This window comes from Schistocerca gregaria, chromosome 3 (genome assembly GCF_023897955.1).
Source record: "Schistocerca gregaria isolate iqSchGreg1 chromosome 3, iqSchGreg1.2, whole genome shotgun sequence".
Lineage (NCBI taxonomy): Eukaryota > Metazoa > Arthropoda > Insecta > Orthoptera > Acrididae > Schistocerca > Schistocerca gregaria.
Window position 1 is genome coordinate 258,668,014 of NC_064922.1, and position 8,716 is coordinate 258,676,729.

At 48.7% G+C, this 8,716-nt stretch overlaps 1 non-coding gene and 1 pseudogene across 1 annotated transcript; one reads left to right on the plus strand and one right to left on the minus strand.

The window, feature by feature from the left end:
* Positions 1-1,521: 1,521 nt before the first annotated feature.
* LOC126357014 (5S ribosomal RNA) lies at positions 1,522-1,639 on the minus strand (annotated as a pseudogene).
* Positions 1,640-8,437: 6,798 nt separating this feature from the next.
* Positions 8,438-8,512, plus strand: Trnas-cga (transfer RNA serine (anticodon CGA)). Its single transcript has one exon. It is a non-coding gene; the product is annotated as a tRNA-Ser (tRNA).
* Positions 8,513-8,716: the final 204 nt, after the last annotated feature.

Here is an 8,716-nt window from a genome sequence, read left to right on the forward strand (position 1 = left end):
GCAAGGATAACTACAAGATCAAGAATACTATGTATGTTGTTGGAAGTGGTTAAGCGTTGGTGAAAATCTCGCTTCTGAGTACACAAAGAACTCTAAGCGCAGAACTCTGCATGGAACACGCGTTGGTGCAATGCTGCCATACAGACTTCTAACACGATGGCCAAGACGCCCGCCCCAAGTCCGTACCGCTCGATAGCTGAAGGCGAAGTCCTCTCCTTCTGCAATTCTCCCGTCTTCCACGCGTACGAAAACGCGGCGGAAGAGTACTCAGTTTCGGCCAATGTCGAACGCTCTAACATAGCGAAATCCCTCCAACCCATTTCTGAGATTCTACCAAATCATCGTGCAGGTCATATTGCCCCTAGGCAAACGAAATTCCCCCCGTCACCATGTGTTGCCTAGTACAGGTGGCTCCGGATGCCGGGCTATCCCCAAAAGCGCCGTATTGTCCCACGTTTCCGGTGACCGCTACCTGCCGCCTACGGCAGCGCGGCGAGCTACGGCCACCTAGACTTCATATTTCACAATTCTCAACTTCCGACACTTTTCAGCAACGCTTTAAGTTAGTGCCTTAATCATGCAGACATGCAGGGAATACTACTCGAGAGTGCCTCACATTCATCATAATTCAATACAGTCATAATGTGATGCCCTTGCCAGTCCCTTTATTATTAATAATATTGATGGTGCCCAAATCCTGGCACCTCACATATGTGCGACTCGAGCGAATGATTTGGCCACCCAGGTCGCCCGACATGAATCTCATCGAATTTTTATAGGACTTAATCGAGAATTTAGTTTGTGCACATCATCCTACACCGGCAACACTTTCGCAATTATGGACGGCTGTAGAGGCAACACTGCTGAAAATTTCTACAGGAATCTTGCAATGACATTACAAACAAAATTATTTTTTTCATAGGAAATTTTCGTGCCTATTCGACAGCCCGCTGCCAGATTATCCTAATCCGATATGCGCTTTATTGATATTTTTCAACGAGGACGCTAAAACATTCAGAATAAACAGCGATGTAGCAGCGACGCAGAAGTGCTGCGTGCTTTGTTGTAGCAACCAGAGGGGGCCAGGGCGGCGGAGTCGCTACTGGACTACTGGTTATTCTTTCTGTTTTAGTGGCTGTGCTAATATTGGACTCGACCGCTCTGTGGAATGGGCACGTAAAATTCGCTTTAAAACTTATTTTGTATGTAATGGGCAACAAACCTACACTTTCCGTCGGCACTGAGCGTCGCATGAAAGATGTATTGAGCAGATTGAGCAGAATTTGTTTGGGCCGACTCCAGATACACAATTAAAAAACCACTCCGTCTTCAGGCCACAAGTGACCCATCGGGGCCACCCGACCGCCGTATCATACTCAGGGGATGGATGCGGATAGGAGGGGCGTGGGGTCAGCACATCGCTCTCCCAGTCGTTAAGATGGTTTTCTGTGACCGGAGCCACTACTATGCGGTCGAGTAGCTCCTCAATTGGCATCACGAGTCTGAGTGCACCCCGAGAAATGGCAACAGTGCATGTCGGCCAGGAAGGTCACCCATCCCAGTGCCGGCCACGCCCAACAGCGCTTAACTTCGGTGAACTGACGGGAACCGGTGTATCCACTGCGGCAAGGCCGTTGCCCGCCAGCTACACAATGCCACAACGAAACTGGAAATGTTTGCTAAAACCCCACAGAAAATGTGCCTGACGACTCTTTGGAGGGACGCCACATATACACAGGGTGAACGTTAATAAAATCGACAAACTGCAGGGACGGATTCCTGACTGAAAGTGGAGCAGAAAAGCTTCTATGACCATGTGTCCGGACCTTCTTTCCTTTAGTCAGGATCCGTTGCTGCAGTTTGTTGGTTTTATTAACGGACGGTGTGCGTGCATCGGCTATAAATCGTCCCGGAACACAGTACAGAGCTGCTTCACATTCACGTCACAACAGATGTACAAAGTGGCCACCGTGGCATTGGAGGTGATAGAGATAGTAGCGGTGGTCATGCAGGATACACATAATCGCACTTTGTCTCACGCCATGTTGGCGGGCCACTTGCCTACAGCTTGTACTGTAGAAACCGGTCCCCCAAATATTATGTACGCACAATCCGCCGCCTCCCTGCACATTCGTCTATCTGAGAGGACCTATGATCACACAAATGTCCCAAAAGGGCTTGAAATGTTGTGTGATGTGGTTGGTGTCAGTGATGGTACTTGTTGTGGTATAGCCGTGCTGCCTCTCGACCGTTTCCATCTGGTTGGCCGCGCATAAACGCCATCTCGGCTTCTGTCCGACACGAATGCCGTTTCACCCCGCTGCTTACAGTACTCTGCGTCAATCACACAGCCTGCCAAAACACAAGGAACCCACGGCACGTGGTCAGGGGAATTGTCATTCGCCAGCGCCATCTACCGTGGCAACGATGCATTTCCGGACACATATTCATAGGACCTTTCCAGTCACGAATCCGTCACTGCAGTTTGCCGGTTTTATTAATGTCCGTCCTGCGCACATATTTTATTGGAGTATCGTGTAAAAATCTGAAGTAAATTAGACTACCACTTTTCGAGATTTTTTTGGGAACAAAGTTTTCCTTTTGTTTATTGATTAACAGTGCTGAATGACTTCAAGCCACATGCAGAACGGGCGAAATCAAAATGGCCCAGGAAACACACTCCTGGAAATTGAAATAAGAACACCGTGAATTCATTGTCCCAGGAAGGGGAAACTTTATTGACACATTCCTGGGGTCAGATACATCACATGATCACACTGACAGAACCACAGCCACATAGACACAGGCAACAGACCATGCACAATGTCGCCACTAGTACAGTGTATATCCACCTTTCGCAGCAATGCAGGCTGCTATTCTCCCATGGAGACGATCGTAGAGATGCTGGATGTAGTCCTGTGGAACGGCTTGCCATGCCATTTCCACCTGGCGCCTCAGTTGGACCAGCGTTCGTGCTGGACGTGCAGACCGCGTGAGACGACGCTTCATTCAGTCCCAAACATGCTCAATGGGGAACAGATCCGGAGATCTTGCTGGCCAGGGTAGTTGACTTACACTTCTAGAGCACGTTGGGTGGCACGGGATACATGCGGACGTGCATTGTCCTGTTGGAACAGCAAGTTCCCTTGCCGGTCTAGGAATGGTAGAACGATGGGTTCGATGACGGTTTGGATGTACCGTGCACTATTCAGTGTCCCCTCGACGATCACCAGAGGTGTACGGCCAGTGTAGGAGATCGCTCCCCACACCATGATGCCGGGTGTTGGCCCTGTGTGCCTCGGTCGTATGCAGTCCTGATTGTGGCGCTCACCTGCACGGCGCCAAACACGCATACGACCATCATTGGCACCAAGATAGAAGTGATTCTCATCGCTGAAGACGACACGTCTCCATTCATCCCTCCATTCACGCCTGTCGCGACACCACTGGAGGCGGGCTGCACGATGTTGGGGCGTGAGCGGAAGACGGCCTAACGGTGTGCGGGACCGTAGCCCAGCTTCATGGAGATGGTTGCGAATGGTCCTCGCCGATACCCCAGGAGCAACCGTGTCCCTTATTTGCTGGGAAGTGGCGGTGCGGTCCCCTACGGCACTGCGTAGGATCCTACGGTCTTGGCGTGCATCCGTGCGTCTTTGCGATCCGGTCCCAGGTCGACGGGCACGTGCACCTTCCGCCGACCACTGGCGACAACATCGATGTATTGTGGAGACCTCACGCCCCACGTGTTGAGCAATTCGGCGGTACGTCCACCCGGCTTCCCGCATGCCCACTATACGCCCTGGCTCAAAGTCCGTCAACTGCACATACGGTTCACGTCCACGCTGTCGCGGCATGCTACCAGTGTTAAAGACTGCGATGGAGCTCCGTATGCCACGGCAAACTGGCTGACACTGACGACGGCGGTGCACAAATGCTGCGCAGCTAGCGCCATTCGACGGCCAACACCGCGGTTCCCGGTGTGTCCGCTGTGCTGTGCCTGTGATCATTGCTTGTACAGCCCTCTCGCAGTGTCCGGAGCAAGTATGATGGGTCTGACACACCGGTGTCAATGTGTTCTTTTTTCCATTTCCAGGAGTGTATTTCATGCACTGTTATGACAGGCAATTCAACATACATCACCAACATCCACGGCGATGATGCAAATCAGGCTGTCTATCTTAAGGTGCATGAAATATTTTGTGGGCCTGTTTTATTTTGCATATCCTTTTCAAGCGCCACCACTACAAATTCCTGACAAAACGCGTTTCATAGTATGGTTGGTGCTCAAATATTACCTTAATGTAATGCAGGCATCTGTGTTCATGACATGCTGCATTACATTAACATCATAGGCAAGCAGGTTTCGTCAGGAATTTATAAAAGTGGCTTTTATATCTGAGGCCGATAGTTTCCGGTGTAGAAGACAATTTTATGTTGTTGATCGCCTCCTAACAAAGAGAGGAAAACATGACAGTATGTGTAAAACCAGTTAGATGAGTAATGACACCGTCTTAAAAGGAACCACAACATTGAAAATGTTCTGCGTCTTTCACTTATTATCATAGCCAGTCTGTGTTTGTAACTAAGTGCTTAACGCTACTGATGGCCGTGTGTAGAACCCGGTATCAAATTGCATGATTACTAATTATTTTTATTTGATGGGAGGTATTGATGGGGATTCTTGAGAATGTGAAGTAGATGCTGTGGATCGCTTGTAGATGCTGTGGATCACGTGGCGACTGCGGCTGGAGAGCAGTGTCTAACCACGTACCTCGTCTGCAGGGTGCTCTAAAATTCCCTTACAAACTTCTAGTCTTGTATAGGGGACTCAGTAGATAATATTTAGAATCGAAACGTACCGTTTCCGTGCTACAAACACTTGAAAACATGTTGGTAGCGCCACCACTTTTAGAAGTAATTTTTTAGGCGTGACCCAGTACATTGCTCGTTTTCCAGTTCCATTCATTAATAACCAAAGCAAAAAAAAAGGAAACTTGATCAGTTTCCACAAGCACTGATGTTTACAGTTAAACTTAATCCATTTTTGTCCTTTTTACAGGATGTTAGCATTCTGATCCACCAGTAAGGTTTGATGTGGTGACCACCAAGTTCAGTGCACACGTTGTACCTACGAATGACGTGGTGCACACGCTCTGTCACACATGGCATCTCTGTTTCTATCCTGCAGCGACCACAACCAATGACATCAGATCTTCTTCTGTCTCTATAGGAGTCTCATAAACCAAACTCTTCGTCCTATACCAGAGGAAAAAGTCCGGTGGAGTCTAATCCTGTGATCTTCGATGCCATGCGATTGGATGGTCTTGGTCTATCCATCTGTGTCAGAATTGTTGGTCCAGACGTTCCCGATCATGATGTGGAAAGTGATCAGATGCACCATCATGCTGCAACCATATGTTTTCACGTATGTTCAGTGGTACAGTATCCAACAACACGCCCAATACTTGTTGTAGAAAGGTCAAGTAGATGTGACCAGTGACCATCCAGAAAACCTGCAAACACATTGGTAACAAATCTGTTTTGGAATCCCTGGACATGCATGACATGTGGGTTTAATTTTGCTCAGACATGGCTGTTTCGAGAATTGAGAACATAATCCCTAGTAAATTGACGTTCGTCTGTCACGAGAATTCGCCGCGGAAATACTGTGGGCTCGTTGATACAGCGGTGCAAAAACCGCGCACAGAAAACTCTTGGTGCAAAATTTGTTGGTATTACTGACTGTATTCTTTTGAGGTGGTATGAATGTAATTGTTAGTCATGCAGAAAATACCAGACGTTGCTGGGAATAACGTCCATTGCACACGCAACCGTTCGTGTAGTTCGATCTCTCTTCACCGTGGTGCAGTTCGGCCTCTTCCAACTCGGGTGTGCGGCCTCTGCTGGGAGCATCACAGAGGAGCCTGGTGACGGTGGAGATACCCCTTCCTCGATGCCGTTGCATAATTGTGGCAAAAAGGGTATGCGATGGAGTTGGACATTGTAGATAACGATCTTGATAAGTGCATCGAGTAGCTCTTCCATTACGATGAGCTTCGCCATGTGGAATGATGATGTCGGTGTATTCTTCAATTGTGTACTCAACTGTATTGTTCTAACACCCACTGACACGTGAGTGATGCTCGAACCAGGGCAGAGAGGTAGGGTAGACGTCAAATGACAGCAGCACGGGGCTGTGAGCACGGGGCTCACAGCCAGAACTGCACGCCACTGTTAGCACTAATGGAGGACTGGCTCCCTTACTTCGATTGCACATAATTCATTAAGGTCAATCCAACACATTTATTTCAAATAACATAAATAAAGTTACATCTGAATCTGTCTGACATGAAACAGGAATAAGCAAAAACAACAATTTCAATATTAGCTGATTTAGTGCGTGGAGCGCGAGTTAAGCCAATAGCCAGATAAACTAAACAATCCTCCGTAATTCAAAAGAAAGAGAAAAACAAATTTGAATCAATACACCCCACTGACAAATATCCGAAAAACCTTACAGTACTACTCAAAAGAATACACTGAAGTGGAAAGCAGTCATTCACCCGACAGAACACTTCAAAATGAGTTCAATAACATAGCTGTGTGCCCCAGAAAACTGCAAGACATTAAATACACTTCATTTGAGGAATGACAAATACTCTTTAACATTACGCCACTCCTGTTTGAATTGCAGTGTCCCAACGAAACAGGCGCTTATTATGAGAGAACACTTTTTTTATATATTTAAATTACAGTATTAAGGAATTCTAAAAGATGTCCAATCGAACCTCCCCCCCCCCCACCTTTCAGTTGAGGCACAAATCTTTCCCCTTTCTATGCGGAGGCTGAGCCAGAAACACAGAATGCCACAAAAACACAGTTTTGCTGTGAAATCTTTCAGGACACCCGGAAGCAGTAACAGACAAGGGGTCGGCACCCACAAGTAACACAGGCTAAGAGTCAGGGCTGCGAGCACATCCTACGAGAACTTGTTCACACTATGCTCACCACAAACTGTAGACATTCCGGCAGGACATCCGCTTCCGATGGCTGCCAGAAGGACGGAGCCGACGCCGTGCTTCTCACACAGGCACCTCAATTTGTACAAACATCTAGGCCAACACCAACTCCGGACTCCCCTCTAACTGCGAGACTTGGCACAGTTTACATGAAATGCCTTCCAGGCAACCAGTAACCGCTGCAGGAGTTTCGCGATTAGCAAGCAGCGCCAGACATCACACACGTGCTTACGCCCGAGCCACAACTCCGCCAGTCTCACCGGCCGCCCCAAACAGACTGCCTCTCGCCGTCCCGCGCGGCCCAGCCGAAAACGCAAAGATGCTCATGCCCGGGGGCGCGCCAAAGATAACAAGCCGATGGCTGATGATCGACCAGCGATCTGGCTCAGCAAGCACCACCGATCATTACCCTGTTGCATGCCTACCTAGCAAACATGATTTCAGATAGCTATAACACGGAAACGGTACGTTTGAGGAAGTGAGTTCCAATTGAAAATGTTCTCTACTCAATCCCCTCTGCAAGTTCTAGAAGTTTTTAGAGCACTTTGTATACTCCAGAATGAGATTTTCACGCTGCAGCGGAGTGTGCGCTGATATGAAACTTCCTGGCAGATTAAAACTGTGTGCCCGACCGAGTCTCGAACTCGGGACCTTTGCTTTTCGCGGGCAAGTGCAACTCTCCCGACAGAATCAAGTAACTACGCTAGGCCAACGACTCACTGCTTCAGCCTTTGCCTAAGGCGTCACTTGTATACAGTATACAAAGTGAAACTTCCTGGCAGATTAAAACTGTGTGCCCGACCGAGACTCGAACTCGGGACCTTTGCCTTTCGCGGGCAAGTGCTCTACCATCTGAGCTACCGAAGCACGACTCACGCCCGGTACTCACAGCTTCACTTCTGCCAGTAACCGTCTCCTACCTTCCAAACTTTACAGAAGCTCTCCTGCGAAACATGCAGAACTAGCACTCCTGAAAGAAAGGATACTGCGGAGACATGGCTTAGCCACAGCCTGGGGGATGTTTCCAGAATGAGTTTTCACTCTGCAGCGGAGCTACCGAAGCACGACTCACGCCCGGTACTCACAGCTTTACTTCTGCCAGTAACCGTCTCGTACCTGTGCTTCGGTAGCTCAGATGGTAGAGCACTTGCCCGCGAAAGGCAAAGGTCCCGACTTCGAGACTCGGTCGGGCACACAGTTTTAATCTGCCAGGAAGTTTCATATCAGCGCACACTCCGCTGCAGAGTGAAAACTCATTCTGGAAACATCCCCCAGGCTGTGGCTAAGCCATGTCTCCGCAATATCCTTTCTTTCAGGAGTGCTAGTTCTGCATGTTTCGCAGGAGAGCTTCTGTAAAGTTTGGAAGGTAGGAGACGGTTACTGGCAGAAGTAAAGCTGTGAGTACCGGACGTGAGTCGTGCTTCGGTAGCTCAGTTGGTAGAGCAATTGCCCGCGAAAGGCAAAGGTCCCGAGTTCGAGTCTCGGTCGGGCACACAGTTTTAATCTGCCAGGAAGTTTCATATCAGCGCACACTCCGCTGCAGAGTGAAAATCTCATTCTGGAAACATCCCCCAGGCTGTGGCTAAGCCATGTCTTCGCAGTATCCTTTCTTTCAGGAGTGCTAGTTCTGCATGTTTCGCAGGAGAGCTTCTGTAAAGTTTGGAAGGTAGGAGACGGTTACTGGCAGAAGTAAAGCT